The sequence below is a fragment of the Aquarana catesbeiana genome, linkage group LG11, assembly GCF_042186555.1.
Source record: "Aquarana catesbeiana isolate 2022-GZ linkage group LG11, ASM4218655v1, whole genome shotgun sequence".
Taxonomy (NCBI): domain Eukaryota; kingdom Metazoa; phylum Chordata; class Amphibia; order Anura; family Ranidae; genus Aquarana; species Aquarana catesbeiana.
Window position 1 is genome coordinate 82501333 of NC_133334.1, and position 16926 is coordinate 82518258.

Here is a 16926-nt window from a genome sequence, read left to right on the forward strand (position 1 = left end):
AGGACCAATTCCCAAATCTAAACTAGATGAGGAAAAGCCCAGTGAAAGCCCGGGGAAACTTCAAACGATCAAGGGAGAACCCTGGGGAGCAACCTAAAGCTGAAGACCAGGATAGAGATCACTTTCAGAGTGAAATGACTCCATCCGAAGGAACACTGAGCCTGAACCAGCAGAGAGACTGTGAAATCAATAATCTACCAAAACAGGCATAATAACCTAATTAGGGAGAACAAACCCTCAACATGATGTGGATAACAGAAAAAAAATAATGGGGCAATCCCCAAGAGAATGGGCCCTCAGGCAGAGGCTTGGACAAAACCAGGTACTTAACCACTTTCAGACCAGGCCTCTTTTTTTTAGATGTGGTGTTTACAAGTTAAAAACAGTTTTTTGTTAGAAAATTACTTAGAACCCCCAAACATTATACATTTTTTTCCTAACACCTTAGAGAATAAAATTGTTGCAATACTTTCTGTCACACCATATTTGCGCAGCGGTCTTACAAGCGCACTTTTTAAAAAAAAAAAAAAAATACTTTTTTGAATTAAAAAATAAGACAACAGTAAAGTTAGCCCAATTTTTGTTTTATATTGTGAAAGATAATGTTACGCCGAGTAAATTGATACCCAACATGTCACGCTTCTAAATTGCGCCCGCTCGTGGAATGGCGACAAACTTTTACCCTTAAAAATCTCCATAGGCGACATTTTAAAAATTCTACCGGTTGCATGTTTTGCGCTACAGAGGAGGTCTAGGGCTAGAATTATTGCTCTCGCTCTACCGATCGCAGCGATACCTCACGTGTGGTTTGAACACTGTTTTCATATGCGGGTGCTACTCACATTTTTGTTCGCTTCTGCACGCGAGCTCGGCGGGACAGGGCGCGTTTAAAAAAGAGCTATGGACGGAAGTGACGTTTTGACGTTGCTTCCACCCTGCAGTGTCATGGAGACGGGTGGGGGCCATCTTCCCCTCACTCGTCTCCATGCACAGGCACAGGAAGGATCTGATCGCCTCCGCCGCTGCCGACAGCTCCGGTAAGAAGCGGAGGGCACCAGATCGTGGTGGGAGGGGGGCCCCTCTCCCGCCACCGATAAAAGTGATCTTGCAGCGAATCCGCCGCAGAGACCACTTTTTATCTTGTACCGGACCGCCGGCCGAACACGGGGATGCTGGGGTTATGGTAGCTAGCTGCTGCCATAACAACGATATCCGTCCTCAAAGTAGAGGCGTACATCGGCGTGCGGCGGGCCGGAAGTGGTTAAGACAAGACCAGCTGGTCTACATGGAAAGGCCAGAGCCTTATCCTCCAAGCTCTTAAGTGAAAGAAAACTCCATGCAAGCCAGACAACTACTTACGAAAAAAAAAAAAATATCTAAGAATGTTTAAAATGAACATAACACAAAAACCTCAAGGGTACAGTCCAACAAAGTCAGCCTGAGTAAAAGGGTACATTAGTATGGAAAGCACCCACATAATGGTACGCAGGGATGGAAATTATATCTCAGCCCCAGACTGGAGAAGCAGGGATACCTGCAGAAAATAGGGATGAACAAGGAAACATCCAATCAAACACCCAGAGTTGTCCCTGGGGCCTGGCAGATAGTCCATAGCTGTGGAGTAAGAAACAAGACACTGCTAAAGACAGTTGCATGAATAAGGGCAGAGCAAAGGAAAGTATCTGGGGAATCTTCCTCAAGGAGCTGCAGAACAGTCACAGAAGGAGGACTTATACCCAGCCAATTCGATCCCACAAAGTCCTCTGAACTTATGCTGGGGGAAAAAGACCACCACATTTTTACAATAAGAGACAGATGGGTCAAGCCATGGATTACCTGGTTCATAGGGATAATTTTGGTTGTCTTGCTCAGAACCTAGGCCCATAGCAAGAGAGGGCATTGAGGAGGACCAAGAATCAACAGGAAAAGGGGAGACCATCCTGAGGGGGTGCTCATCCAATGCCCTACACACCCCTGATGGAGGGAAAGGGAAAACTCTCCAACTGTGACAACAGAGACAATAGCATACAGGGTGTAGACCTTTTTGACAAGGGTTTAAAGCTGCCTCTGCTACAAAGGAAAGTTTTCACAGAACTCTTTATTACTACAATCCCACAATGCATCATGCGTTCTGTGAATGGACAAGACTTGCCATTAAACTACCCCTCCATCCAGAACAAATATGCCACTCAAGGCTCCACTAGGTCCTGTTGCATGACAAACCGATAGGAGTGCCAACAGGGACAGAGCTCGTCCCAGCTCAAAACATCCAAGCAGGGAAAGGAAGTCCTGAAAGTCGCACATCACAGCAAAATCCTTTGAGGATTTAGCTCCGGGGGCAAAGTGAAATGCATTGGGGAGCGTGGTCGTTTGGCCGGCTTCTGTTGGACGAGCATGCTGGAAAGCCAGCATCCGACCAACTCCCGGTCAGTGCTCTCAGTGCCCATCCCCCTGTCAGAACACAACAGCTCAGCTGGGGAGATCGCTGAACTTACCTTGCATGGTTAGTACAGCGGCTCTGACCGGAGCTAGGTTGAACGAAAAAATAAACTAATAGTGTGTATCCGACTTTAGGACTTCCTTTCCCTACTGCCCCTTCATCCATTCACATAATCCAATGCATTGTGGGAGTGTAGTAATACTAGTTCTGTGAATGGCAGAGAAAGCAGAAGGGGCGGGCGGCTGGTCAACACAACTTTTCCCTGTAGTTAGCTCTGCAGTAAACTCCAATAGGGCCGGAAGACTGCTGCTGAGGATGGTACCCAACAGCTCTGAGGGGAACACTGTAGTAGAAGCAGTCACTTGCAAGCAATGGGATACACACGGTGTAACTAATGTGTAGAATTCTGTATTCCAGAAAAAAAATCCATACTAAATGTCAGTTTAAGCTGAACTGCCTCATCCATTGGTGGCATGTAGCCGCCAACAATAGATCCTATCTGGTCACATCTAACAGGTATATTGGGCCTTTCAGAAAAGTGCTGACTACAAAAGGTCCATAAAGCTTCAGAGGAGGTTGTCGGAGCAGCCCACAATAAACAGAAGGCACAGAAATGGCAGGTACAGTGGGTATAGAAAAGAATCACTCCCCTATAAAAAAAATCACATGTTGTTGCTTTGCAGCCTGAACTGAAGACAGACACAATTTTTTGTTTTATCCTGCTGTATTTACTCAGTGCAACTTATAACATCCAAGTGAAAGATATAACATCAACATGTCATAAAAAAATAAAAAACTATTCAAAAACAGAATCACTGAGTTGGAAAAAGGATCACCCCCTCCTAAAAATGACTTGTAGACTCAGTCAGGTGTAACTAATCACCTTCTCAATGGCACACAAAGCCATTTGATTTTCAACTGTTATCAGTTGTGGTCATTTTGATTAGCTCAGCATGAAAAGAGCTTTCATGGGGCATTTGAGTCCCAGATAGTGCAACTGAAGCATACAATCAGCTATGGGTGGCAAGGCACTGTCTACAGATCTCCAGGATAAAGTTGTGGACAAGCACAAGTCAGGAGATGGATACAAAAAAATGTCAAAAGGCTTTATCAATGTCTAGAAGCACTGTGAATTTTATTATTAAGAAGTGGAAGGTATTTGGTACAACACAGACCCTCCCTGGATCAGAACATCTCTCCAAACTGGATGAAAGAGCCAGTAGGAAACTGGTCAGAGAGGCTACGAAGAGGCCTACAGCAACTCTAAAGCAGTTCCAGGAATTTATGACAAAAAGTGGTCATTGTGTGCATGTGACAATATCACAAATTCTGCACAAATGTGGCTTGTATGGGTGGGTTGCAAGAAAAAATAGTTCAGGCACCTTTTTACTTGTTTCATACGCACAGGGTAGACCATTGAATAATAACATATAGGAACACGCAAAAAGAGGCGCGCATTTGGACACACCTCCTGGTCTGCCCCAAGATTGTGCAGAATTCTAAAGGGTGTCTTGACTAAAAAGAAGGTTGGAAAACACTGGCAAAAAGTTCTAAGCGCATGTTGAGGGCACCATGGGGGGGGGGTCTCTACCTCATTCGACAAAGCTGAAGAAGACTCCAGTGATGTAGACCCTTTATAACAATAGGGGTCCCAAGATTACAGGCATGGGTTCCTTTTGAAGATAATGAATAAATGCCCCCAGAACCACTAGGTGAATGTGGGCTGAGGACACCCATCGCAGTCCACTCTTGTCTAGTGAAGACATGTTGTGCTAGCACAGCGGTAATGCAACTTGGCCCAAATGTGATACAAGCCCTCTGGTACTCACAAACCCCAGTAGTCCTCGGCGACCCGTCAGATTAGGTAATGGAAGTGACATTCCGTCAGCTGTGCATGCGTACAGCCGCTAGCAAACGGAACACATGGTAATCTGACGGAACACATGCAGTCATAAGAAGAGAGGGGGCATCTTAGTACACCCAGCTACGTCTTTAATTCAACAGTAAATAAAGTGAGCGGATACACAGAGATATAGTATGTTGACATCTGTGATGGTTGTTTGATGTTAAATTTTGAAAACCTAAAGTTTTAGCGCTGAACATTGCGGGGTGTACCAACATGGCCTCCGCCACCTTCTTTCAAAATTTATCAAATAACCATCACAGATGCCAACATACTATATTTATGTATATATGCTCACTTTATTGCTAAAATTAGTCTTAAATTCAAGTCATAGGTGGGTGTACTAAGATGTCCGCTGCCGTCTTCTTCTGAGTAGTGTTGTACACTGCTAGCGGTTGTACGCATGAACAGGTGATTGAATGTCACTTCCGGTACCTAATCTGATGGAACACCTGCCTCCCAGAATGTGTAGACAGTGGTCTCTACCTCTTGTGAATTCATCTCTGCTTCCTGCTTCTCTAACCAGCCTGATCCAGCAACAGAAACATTAGTCTCTCTGCCCTGCCCAAACTCCAGTCTACCATTATCCCCTAGCCGGCATAACACTACTAATCTTTCTTCTACCCCTACCACCCAACTATTCCAGAATGGGCCAGGCTGTCCTGGGATTTGATTGAAAACCCGGCGTCCCACCGATCCATTGCTAAATCCCAGAGCCCATTGCCAATTTTGGCACCTGGCTGCACTAATCACCCTGCTACGATCCTGGGGTCCGATCCCCCTGCAGCACAGCCAGGTCTTCTCCTCCTCTCCCCTTCCACTGGGGTATCTGTATCCAGCAGCCCCCACTGCCTTTCTGATTACCCAGCCACTGCTCTTATCCCCCTGTATGCCCCCCCCCCCCCCCCCCAACATTTCCCGATCCCTTTCTCTCTGCTGAATGGAGAGCCACATTGGGGAATTGGTTCCAGTTGTGCCACCCCCCTTCACTTTCTGACCCACCACCTCTGTGCAGGCTGCAGCTCAGATTACCCCTGTGTGCCCCGACACACAGTGCTGCCAGCTTCCATCCTGTGCTCTTTCACCAGCTGCTACAGGACACAAAAAGGGATCTTTTCAGGATAAAGTGCATGGGGGTCAGTAAATATGTTATATTTACTGGCTGCTTCTTTTCCTGAATATAAACTGTGAGCAATGCAAATAAATAGGAAGCCAGTTTGCACAGCGCACTTTCTGTTCAGTAACTGTGCAGCGCAGCTGAGCCTGCAGAGAAAGGAACTGAAGCATCTACACCTTCAGTCTCTTCACATCCCTTGTGACAGTAATAGGCAGTAACAGGTACCAAACCCCTCCTCTACACTTGAAAGTATTCAGAATGCCAAGATCGGCATTTTTAAATACTTTCACATTTTTAAAACTGGTGCCTTTAAGAATCCAGTAAGCCAGAAGTGAGGTTGTGACGTCGCTTCTGGGTTACTACATCCGAGAGCCGACCAAACTCAATTCCGGCCAGCTGGGTCCTATATACAACACAAACATTTTTCCAGAGATTAAGGATGGCCATATATATTATACAATTTTCTTTTCTTTCACCAGGTGGAAGGAAAGAAAATCACTTGATTCCCCCTTCAGCACAGTCAGTGCTGATGGGGGAATGCCTCCCGCTGCGCTATTGTATTCTGCCAGCAGGGGTCACAGGGAGCTTTCCCGGCTGGCAGAACGCAATGATTACTGCTAGCAGCTATAGCCGCTGGCGCAGTAACCGTATGTATAACAATCTAACATGCTGGTCATACCCACGTTGATCGATCAACCCTACTGAACCAGACAAATTTCGATCCATGTTTGGTCGGCTTCACTCCAGTTCCTGAATCTCTCTGGGGTCATTCCGTGTGATGAGCAGCCTCAATTGTTTACAGGGAAGCTCACAAGGCGGGAACGGGTAGGAGCAACTCGACTACAATAAATATTGTTAGCATATGAAGTCCTCTCTTCATGAAAACATGTTACATAAAATACACACATCTATACCAGAAAAGTGTGATCCAGGCCTGGGTACAATTGTAAGAGCTGATAATGGAATTTACAGGTAGGAGGTACAGATTGTGCTTTTCAGGTCCAGGACACTGAGAGCCAAAGGGAAGGTAGGTCTACAACTATTCTGTGGAGGTGAACACCAAACAAAACTAAACCTATAGCCGACTATAGGAATCAAAGGTAGACCAGATCAGCGAACCATGCATAGGCACAACAGGCTGCTGGGGGATTGTGGGGGTAGGACAATCTGCACCAAGATTTCAGATCCTTACCCCTAAATAAAGGAAACATCATAATAATGTATGTCGTACCCTGTGCAACTCCACAAAGGTAGGTAACAAAGCATTTATCATCAGAGGCAAACCACTGCATGTCAGGCCAGGGCTCTAAGACACTGGTCTCCAAACTGCAGCCTGGGGGTCGGATGTGGCCCTTTGCCTGTCTTTATCAGGCCCTGTGGGCCCTATTCCTCCCACTGACACCAATAATGTAGCATCATTCCTCTCAATGACAACAATGTGATGCTATTCCTCCCACCAACATCAATATGACGCACTATTCCTCCCACTGGCACTAAAAATAGGGCACTTAAAGTGTTTGTTAAGTCTAATTTGCAAGTAACTGCCAGACCCTCTATTAGAGCCTGGCATACCACACTATGGAAGTTATTTAAAAAAACAAGTGTTATAAATACCTATTTACAGCTGTCTTCAGGCCGGTCACATGACTCGTGGCCGCTTTACAGCTACGAGACAGGGCTTCTGCGGGAGGAGCAGAGCGGCCATGTGATCTCCCCAGCTGGCGCTCGGCTCCTCCCACAGAAGCACTGTCTCGTAGCTGTAAAGTGGCCACGAGTCATGTGATGGGCCTGAAGAAAGCTGTAAATAGGTATTTAGAACACTTGTTTTTTTTACATAACTTCCATAGTGTGGTATGCCAGGCTCTAATAGAGGGTCTGGCAGTGAGAATTTTAGGTTTTTAATTATTGACAATAGTGGCGGGGGCCGGGGACAAAGACAGGGAGATGACAGGCAGGAAGGAGGGGGTGAGGGGGAGAGAGGAGAGCAGAGGGGATAGCAGCGTATGACGGAGGGACGCACTCTGACCATGGTGGTCAGGGCTCAGTAGCCCTTGTTATTGTGGTCAGTAAAGAGAGGGCATACAGGAAGTGACAGGTTCAGGGAGTTTTTCTTTACAGTTTAGAGGGGGGGAAGATTACACAGCACAAGCACTGTGCTGTTTAACCGCTTGCCGACCAACCACCGTCTTTATACTGCAGCAGGTCGGCATGATCCCGCGAGCCGTTGTAGCTGTACGTCGGCTCCTTTACCTCACTGCGGGGGTGCCAATGCGCGTGGCTGGCGGTCGCGATGACCGGCGGCCACACGCGATCGTGGGCACGAGAGCCAGAACAGGGATGTGTGTGTGTAAACACACACATCCCAGTTCTGTGAGCTGAGGAGAGGACAGATCGTGAGTTCCTACTAGCTAGGAACAGCGATCTGTCATCTCCTATAGTCAGTCCCCTCCCCCTACAGTTCGAACACACACACTAGGGAACACAGTTAACCCCTTGATCGCTCCTAGTGTAAACCCCTTCCCTGCCAGTGACATTTACACAGTGCATTTTTATAGTACTGATTGTTGTATAATTGTCCCAAAAATGTGTAAAAGTGTCCGATGTGTCCGCTGTAATGTCGCAGTCCCGATAAAAATCCCAGATCGCCGCCATTACTAGTAAAAAAAAAAATAATAATAAATTTTGAAAACCTAAAGTTTTAGCGCTGAACATTGCGGGGTGTACCAACATGGCCTCCGCCACCTTCTTTCAAAATTTATCAAATAACCATCACAGATGCCAACATACTATATTTATGTATATATGCTCACTTTATTGCTAAAATTAGTCTTAAATTCAAGACATAGGTGGGTGTACTAAGATGTCCGCTGCCGTCTTCTTCTGAGTAGTGTTGTACACTGCTAGCGGTTGTACGCATGAGCAGGTGATTGAATGTCACTTCTGGTACCTAATCTGATGGAACACCTGCCTCCCAGAATGTGTAGACAGTGGTCTCTACCTCTTGTGAATTCATCTCTGCTTCCTGCTTCTCTAACCAGCCTGATCCAGCAACAGAAACATTAGTCTCTCTGCCCTGCCCATACTCCAGCCCACCATTATCCCCTAGCCGGCATAACACTACTAATCTTTCTTCTACCCCTACCACCCAACTATTCCAGAATGGGCCAGGCTGTCCTGGGATTTGATTGAAAACCCGGCGTCCCACCGATCCATTGCTAAATCCCAGAGCCCATTGCCAATTTTGGCACCTGGCTGCACTAATCACCCTGCTACGATCCTGGGGTCCGATCCCCCTGCAGCACAGCCAGGTCTTCTCCTCCTCTCCCCTTCCACTGGGGTATCTGTATCCAGCAGCCCCCACTGCCTTTCTGATTACCCAGCCACTGCTCTTATCCCCCTGTATGCCCCCCCCCCAACATTTCCCGATCCCTTTCTCTCTGCTGAATGGAGAGCCACATTGGGGAATTGGTTCCAGTTGTGCCACCCCCCTTCACTTTCTGACCCACCACCTCTGTGCAGGCTGCAGCTCAGATTTCCCCTGTGTGCCCCGACACACAGTGCTGCCAGCTTCCATCCTGTGCTCTTTCACCAGCTGCTACAGGACACACAAAGGGATCTTTTCAGGATAAAGTGCATGGGGGTCAGTAAATATGTTATATTTACTGGCTGCTTCTTTTCCTGAATATAAACTGTGAGCAATGCAAATGAATAGGAAGCCAGTTTGCACAGCGCACTTTCTGTTCAGTAACTGTGCAGCGCAGCTGAGCCTGCAGAGAAAGGAACTGAAGCATCTACACCTTCAGTCTCTTCACATCCCTTGTGACAGTAATAGGCAGTAACAGGTACCAAACCCCTCCTCTACACTTGAAAGTATTCAGAACGCCAAGATCGGCATTTTTAAATACTTTCACATTTTTAAAACTGGTGCCTTTAAGAATCCAGTAAACCAGAAGTGAGGTTGTGACGTCGCTTCTGGGTTACTACATCCGAGAGCCGACCAAACTCAATTCCGGCCAGCTGGGTCCTATATACAACACAAACATTTTTCCAGAGATTAAGGATGGCCATATATATTATACAATTTTCTTTTCTTTCACCAGGTGGAAGGAAAGAAAATCACTTGATTCCCCCTTCAGCACAGTCAGTGCTGATGGGGGAATGCCTCCCGCTGCGCTATTGTATTCTGTATGTGTAAAATGTATATTGTATGTGTAAAAGTGTCCGATGTGTCTGCTGTAATGTCGCAGTCCCGATAAAAATCCCAGATCGCCGTCATTACTAGTAAAAAAAAAAAATAATAATAAAAATGCCATAAATCTATCCCCTATTTTGTAGACGCTATAACTTTTGCGCAAACCAATCAATATATGCTTCATGCAATTTTTATTACCAAAAATATGTAGAAGAATATATATCGGCCTAAACCGAGGAAAAAAATAGCTTTTTTTTCAAAAAAATTGGGGATATTTATTATAGCAAAAAGTACAAAATATTGTGTTTTTATCAAAATTGTCGCACTTTTTTGTTTATACCGCAAAAAATAAAAACCGCAGAGATGATCAAATGCCACCAAAAGAAAGCTCTATTTGTGGGAAAAAAAAAGAATGCCAATTTCGTTTGGGTACAACATCGCACGATCGTGCAATTCTCAGTTAAAGCGACACAGTGCCTTATCGCAAAAATGGCCTGGTCATTGAGCAGCCAAATCTTCTGGTGCTGAAGTGGTTAATCAGCTTTAAGGGACCAGGATGTGTATTTTTTTTTTTTGTGTTGACAAACACTTTAACTTTCCACTGACAACAAAAGGGCAATATTCCTCCCACTGACACCAGTGATGGGGTACCATTCTTCCCCTGACACCAATGAGGGGCACCATTCCTCCCACCTTCACCAACAATGGGGCACCATTCTTCCCACTGACAGCAGTGATGAGGCACTATTCCTCCCACTGACACCAGCGATGGGCCAATATTCTTTCCCCTGACACCAATGAGGGGCACCATTCTTCCCATTGCCACCAACAATAGGGCACTTACGATTTCTGCCACTGATACCAATGATGGCATTGCTTACTCTAAATGACATTAGGATTATCAGATTATAATAGACTATGCCTACTTAACTGGTATTATTTTTTTCTTTTTTTTCAAAGGATGTAGACCAGTGGTCTCCAAACTGTGGCCCAGAGGTGGCCCTTTGTTTGCCTTTATCTGGCCCCTGGGGCTCTATTCCTCCCACTGACACAAATAACGTGGCACTATTCCTCCCAATGACAACAACAATGTGACACTATTCCTCCCACTGACACTAAAAATAGGGCACTCTACTTCCCACTAACACCTACAATGGGGCACCATTCCTTCCACTGACACCAGTGATGAGGCACTATTCCTCTCACTGACATCAGTCATGGGGCACCATTCTTCCCCCGACACCAATGAGGGGCACTATTCCTCCCTCTGCCACCAACAATGGATGTAGACCAGTGATCTCCAAAATGTGGCCCAGGGCTGGAGGTGGTCTTTGGGGCTCTATTCCTCCCACTGACACCAATAATGTGGCACCATTCCTCTCAATGACAATGATGTGACACAATTCCTCCCACCAACACCAATAAGGTGCACTATTCCTCCCACTAACGCTAAAAATAGGGCACTGTACCTCTCACTGACATCAGTCAGTTTTTTAACCACTTTAGCCCTGGAAGGATTTACCCCCTTAATGACCAGGCCATTTTTTGCGATATGGCACTGCGTCGCTTTAACTGACAATTGCGCTGGCGTGTGACGCTGTACCCAAGAAAAATTTATGTCCTTTTTTTCCCCAAAATAAAGCTTTCTTTTGATGGCATTTGATCACCTCTGCAGTTTTTATTGTTTTGCACTATAAACAGAAAAACAGTGACAATTTTGAAAAAAAAAAAAAAAACAATATTTTTTACTTGCTATAATAAATATCCAAAAAAAAAAAAAAAAATCTCCATCAGTTTAGGTAAAGATGTTTTCTTCTACATATTTTTAGAAAAAAAAATCAAAATAGGAGTATATTGATTCGTTTGTGCAAAAATTATAGTGTGTGTATATATTTTATTATTATTTATTTTCTTACTAGCAATGGCGGTGATCAGCGATTTTAAGTGGGAGGTGAGAGGAGGGGGGGGGGGCGAGGAGAGGAGGGAAAGGAGGAGAGGAAAGGGGGGGGAGGAGAGGAAAGGGGGGGGGGGAGGAGATGGGGGAAAGGAGAGGGGGGGAGAGGAGGGGGGAAGGGGGCAGTGTGAGGAGTAGAGAGGGAAGGTCTGTGGTAAGCTGTCCCCCCTCTGTCCTTGTACTTACAGAGACACACCGGGAAACATGTTCTTCTTCCTCCCTCCAGTCACCTGACAAGGGGATAGAATAAGTGAGAACGTGCACAGACTTCCCTCACTGTACAGCGGCGCTCTCTATTGCCACCTGCAGGCTGGAGGGTGAAGAGCGCCGAATCCTCTCCAGCAATCCGTCTTCTCCCGTCACAGGACATTATGACCGAGCGACGTCAGAGACAGCGCGCGCCCCGTGCGGGGGGGTCACGGGGGGGCGGACGGATAACGGTTATACCGGCACGAGAGGGCTGAGCGGCGCCATTTTCTTCCGTGCGTTAGCAGCGACAGGACGTGTCTCTGATCGGCTCTCGTCACAGAAGAAAAACAGCGCCCTACAGCGCATTTATCGGTGATTACACCCCAAGCTTTTCCATCGGTGATATAGTAAGTGTCATTATCAGTGATTATAACCTTACAATGAGATCGGGTCCGGTGTCGGGATGTGTGTGTGTGGTGGGGGGGCAATAGAGAGCTGCACCCCTCTTGTGCTGTAATGATCTGTCAGTGTTTTCTCTCCTCCTTTCTGGTTTGAGGGAAGAGAAATCACTTTTTACACTCAGGATCAGAGCTTCTCCTCTGTTAGTACTTCCAATCAGTGCCGCCAATCAGTGCTTCCAGTTAGTGCCAACCAGTGCCACCTGTCAGAGCTTCCAATCAGTGTCAATGAGTGCCAGTCAGTGCTTTCAATCAGTGCCACCTGTCAGTGCCAGTCAGTAAAAAACAGTGCCACCTGTCAGTGCCGCTTATCAGTGCCAACCAATGCCACCTATTAGTGCCCATGAGTGCCGCCTATCAGTGCCAATCAAGGCTTCCAATCATTGCCACCTGTCAGTGCCCATCCTTGCTGCCTAACAGTGCCCATCAGAAATTCCAATCACTGCTTTCAATCAGTGCTGCCTATCAGTGCTCATCAGTGTTGACTATCGGTGTTGACTATCGGTGTGGTCTATCATTGCCCATCAGTGCTGCCAATCAGTGCCACTAAATGCTGTCAGTCAGTGCCCATCAGTGGAGCCTATCAGTACTGCCAATCAGTGCCCATCAGTGGTGCCTATCAGTACCAATCAGTGCCCATCAGTGGTGCCTATCACTACCAATCAGTGCCCATCAGTGGTGCCTATCAGTACCAATCAGTGCCCATCAGTGCAGGGATGGGATGATGAACTCAGCAGACAGGCACATTTTCCATGGGGGGGCCGGCCTGGTGGGGCACAACTGAAATCTGTTGATGTTTACCAACCAGCTCCTGTACATATACGTCGGCGCTTTGAAGGTGGATATCTCAGTAACGGCAGCAGCTGCTTCCACAACCGAGGTATCCATCTTTTCAGGAGCCGGTCGTGTTTCCGATAATGGTGGTCTCTGCAGTGGATTCGCTGCAAAATCACCGTTATTGGTGGCGGGAGAGGTGCCACCCCCTCCCGCCGCTCTCCCGCGCCCTCCTCCGCCGGTAGCAGCGGAGGCGATCGGGACCTGTCATGTCCGTGGTATGGAGACAAGTGGGGGGAAGATGGCCCCCACCGTCTCCATACCATAGGAGGGTGGAAGGGACGTCATAACATCAGCTCCGCACATACGTCTTAAAGGCATATTTTTTTGTTGTCATTTTTTTTTTTTGTTTTGCATTTAAGTCCAAATATGAGATCTGAGGACTTTTTGACCCCAGATCTCATATTTAAGAGGACCTGTCATGCTTTTTTTCTATTACAAGGGATGTTTACATTCCTTGTAATAGGAATAAAAGTGATCCAATTTTTTTTTTTTTAATAAAAAACAGTGAAAAAATAAATAAAATAAAGTAAAATAAATAAGAAAAAAAAAACAATTTTTTTAAAGCGCCCCCGTCACGAGCTCGTGCGCAGAAGCGAACGCATACATGAGTAGCGCCCGCATATGAAAACGGTGGTCAAACCACACATGTGAGGTATCGCCACGACCGGTAGAGCGGGAGCAATAATTATAGCCCTAGACCTCCTCTGTAACTCAAAACATGCAACCTTTAGAATTTTTTAAACGTCGCCTATGGAGATTTTTAAGGGTAAAAGTTTGACGCCATTCCACGAACGGGCGCAATTTTGAAGCGTGACATGTTGGGTATAAATTTACTTGGCATAACATTATATTTCACAATATTAAAAAAATTGGGCTAACTTTACTGTTGTCTTATTTTTTTATTCAAAAAAAGTGAAATTTTTCCAAAAAAGTGCGCTTATAAGACCGCTGCGCAAATACGGTGCAAAAAAAGTATTGCATTGACCACCATTTTATTCTCTAGGGTGTTAGAACCCCCAAACATTATATATTGTTTTTTTCTAAGTAATTTTCTAGCAAAAAAACTGTTTTAAACATGTAAACACCTAAAATCCAAAATGAGGCTAGTCAAGTGGTCCTTAAGTGGTTAATGCCACATGCTGATCTTTAGACCCCTTTCACACTGGGGCGGTTTGCAGGCGCTATTGCGCTAAAAATAGCGCCTGCAAACCGACCCGAAAGTGCCGCTGCTTTGTCTCCAGTGTGAAAGCCCCGGGGCATTCAATGGGGCAGCGCGGCTATACCGCCGGCAAAGCACCTCTGCAGAGGCTCTTTGCTTTGGTTTTTAACCCTTTCTCGGCCGCTAGCGGGGGGTAAAACCGCCCCGCTAGCGGCCGAATACCGACGGTAAAGCTTTACCGCCAACGCCGCCCCAGTGTGAAAGGGGCCTTAGTATATTAAGTAATCACCACACTACTATTTACAATAAACTACTGGAGGTAAAATAAAAAAGTGTCAGGGAAAGGTCTGCCGCTAAGCACTGTTATGTGTTCCACACCACAAAAAAAAAAAAAAAAGTGCAGCGCTAACTTACCGATCAATAATTTACCAATAATGGTAGAGCCCTCCAATGTATGGAAATCTCAATAAACTTCAATGTTACCACAATACCGGTCTCTATGATATGTAACTTCACATATAATACACATCACACTGAAAATAAGACATACATTACAAACTTAGCAGGGATGGTGGAAACCCCTCCTATAGATATTTGGCATACAGATTAACCTCAAGTGCAACAACTTTTTAGTTGGGAGGTTCCCACCATTATAGCACTTTGGAATTTTTATTTTTTAGATTGTTACACTTAATTTTATATGTTTTAGTTACTATTATAATGTGAATTTTTGCACTTGAAGTTAATTTTCCATCACCCTTGCTAAGTCCATGTCTTATGGACCTTGCTTTGTGCTCTGGTGTGCAGTCATGTTGGAACAGGAAGGGGCTGTCCCCAAACTGTTCCCACAAAGCTGGGAGCATGAAATTGTCCAAAATGTCTTGGTATGCTGACGCCTTAAGAGTTTCCTTCACTGGAACCAAGGGGCCAAACTCAACCCCTGAAAAAAACCCCACATCATAATCCCCCCTCCACCAAATAATTTGGACCAGTGCACAAAGCAATGTCCATAAAGACATGGGTGAGCGAGTTTGGGGTGGAGGAACTTGACTGGCCTGCACAGATTCCTGACCTCAACCCGATAGAACACCTTTGGGATGAATTAGAGCCGAGACTGCGAGCCAGGCCTTCTCATCCAACATCAGCGCCTGACCTCACAAATGCGCTTCTGGAAGAATGGTCAAATTCCCATAGACACACTCCTAAACCTTGTGGACAGCGTTCCCAGAAGAGTTGAAGCTGTTATAGCTGCAAAGGGTGGGCAACTCAATATTGAACCCTACGGACTAAGACTGGGATGCCTTTAAAGTTCATATATATATATATATATATATATATATATATACACACACACACACACACGCGTATTTGAGCTTTGGGGTGCACACCCTAATGCAATAGGTTGCGCACGCCTATGGACAGCAGGTAGGAGAAGCTGCCATAAGGACACAATAGTAAGGCACTGAGGTATAGTAACAAAGTATAACCTAAACTGAATGAGTAAAAATACAAAATGTACTTTATTATATATCAAATGATAAATGTAATGTAACCAGGGGCGGACTGGCCATGCCCGAGGGCCCGGGACCAGTAGAGGCCCCATGAGAGTCTCCTGGGCTGGTATCTTTATTGGGTCACCACTTGCCCGCTGTAAATCTCCCCTCAAATGTGACAGCTCCTGTGTTTTTATCCGGCTCGGACCGGACGGGCGTCCTTATATACAGGGGGCTGCATAGAGCATGCGCGGTCACAGTGATCCTTTCTGGTTGGACCAAAAGCAGCTTGCCTGCTGACATAGATGCTGCCCCCTGCTGCCTCTCACTCACCAATGGGGGCACAGGGATCCCTGCAAGGGGGCACAGAGATCCTCACCAGGGGGCACACACTACCCAATGGGGCACAGGGATCCCTTCCAGTGGGCACAGAGATCCCCGCCTGGGGGCAAAACACTATCAAGTGGGGGCACAGAGATCCACGCCATGGGGGCACACACACTACTAAGTGGGGGGTAGAGAGATCCCTGACGGGGGGCACACACTACCTAGTGGGGGCACAGAGATCCCCACCAGGGGGCACACACTACCCAATGGGGTCAGAGAGATCCCTGACGGGGGGCAAAACTACCCAGTGGGGACACAGAGATACCCGTCAGGGGACACACACTACCCAATGGGGGCACAGAGATCCCCCGCCAGGGGGGCACACATTGCTGATAGTAGGTAGTATAGTGTGTGCGTGGGGGGGGGGGTATAGTGGTTCTGGTATGTTCCAAGAGTAGGGTGTATAGGGGGGGTCTGTTGTTACCTAATTGTGGGAGGTACAATGGTTCTGTTCTTATCTAGGAGTAGGGGGTATAGTGGTTATGGTGTCATCTAGGAGTAGGGGGTATAGAGGGGTCTGGGGTTAGCTAAGAGTGGGGGGCATAGAATCCCACCTCCCAACTCACATCCCACCCCAATTCCCCCTCCTAACAAAAATCTGCTCCCCCCCCCAATTCTTCCTGCTAGCACAAATCCTTCCAATCACTTCTTCTAACACAGATCCCCCTCCTCAATCCCCCTCCTAGCACAAAATCCCCCCAATCCCTCCTCCCAGCCCAAGCCCCCTTAGCAGAATTTTTCACCCCCTCTCCTAGCACATATATTCACCCAATGCCCCCTCCTGGCTCAAATCCCCC

The 16926-nt window shown here is 46.5% G+C and overlaps 1 long non-coding RNA gene across 1 annotated transcript in view; it reads right to left on the reverse strand.

Moving 5' to 3' along the window:
• Nucleotides 1-12025, reverse strand: part of LOC141112136 (uncharacterized) — a 34319-nt gene extending 22294 nt beyond the window's left edge. The window contains exon 1 of the long non-coding RNA XR_012236529.1: nucleotides 11793-12025. This is a non-coding gene — a long non-coding RNA (uncharacterized lncRNA). The remainder of the gene's footprint in view (nucleotides 1-11792) is intronic.
• Nucleotides 12026-16926: the final 4901 nt, after the last annotated feature.